At 45.2% G+C, this 866-nt stretch overlaps 1 non-coding gene across 1 annotated transcript; it reads right to left on the bottom strand.

Moving 5' to 3' along the window:
• Positions 1 to 393: 393 nt before the first annotated feature.
• Positions 394 to 500, bottom strand: LOC115721534 (small nucleolar RNA R71). The gene has a single exon (XR_004012549.2). It is a non-coding gene; the product is annotated as a small nucleolar RNA R71 (small nucleolar RNA).
• Positions 501 to 866: the final 366 nt, after the last annotated feature.

An 866-nucleotide genomic window follows, 5' to 3' on the forward strand; every position in this document is an offset into this window, starting at 1 on the left:
GGTGTCGTTGAAGATCAAGCTAATGGCCGCAGCTTGAGAGATTATATCCTCCCAACTCTTACGGGGGTTCAGTCATGTATCAGGCCACCAACAGTGGATGCTAACAACTTTGAAATCAAACCTGTCATACTTCAAATGGTGCAGTCTTCAGTCCAGTTTGGTGGACTCCCTTCTGAAGATCCCAATCAGCACTTATCAAACTTCATGGAACTCTGTGAGACTTTCAAAGTCAATGGAGTTAGTGATGATGCCATCCGTTTGAGACTATTTCCATTCTCGTTGAGGGAACGAGCCAAGAGTTGGTTGAACTCCTTGCCACCAAACTCCATAGCCACATGGAATGACTTGGCAACAAAATTTCTGTCTAAGTTCTTTCCTCCAGCAAAGTCTGCCAAGTTGCGAGGAGAAATCAACAACTTCTGTTAGCAGGATAATGAATCTCTCCATGAGTCTTGGGAGAGGTTCAAGGATCTCATCAGAAAGTGCCCTCATCATGGTATTGAGAAGTGGATGCTGGTTCAGAACTTCTACAACGGGTTGGTTGGTAACATAAGAACCCTTATAGATGCAGCAACTGGTGGAGCATTTATGAGGAACAGTGCAAATGAGGCCTATGATTTTTTGGAAGAGATGGCCCTGAATAATCAGCAGTGGCCAATTGAGAGGAGTCAGACAAAGAAGGTGGCTCGGATGCTTGAGGTGGAAGCTATCACCAAATTGACAACTCAGGTAGAGGCCCTAACAAAACTGATGGTTGTTCAAGCAAAACAAGCGCAAGTGGTCTGTGAGCTATGTGGAGGTCCTCATCCCTATGCAGAGTGCCGGGAAGATGTGAATAATTTGCCAATGGATGAAGCAAAAGCCAT

This window comes from Cannabis sativa, chromosome 1 (assembly GCF_029168945.1).
Source record: "Cannabis sativa cultivar Pink pepper isolate KNU-18-1 chromosome 1, ASM2916894v1, whole genome shotgun sequence".
NCBI classification, from domain to species: domain Eukaryota; kingdom Viridiplantae; phylum Streptophyta; class Magnoliopsida; order Rosales; family Cannabaceae; genus Cannabis; species Cannabis sativa.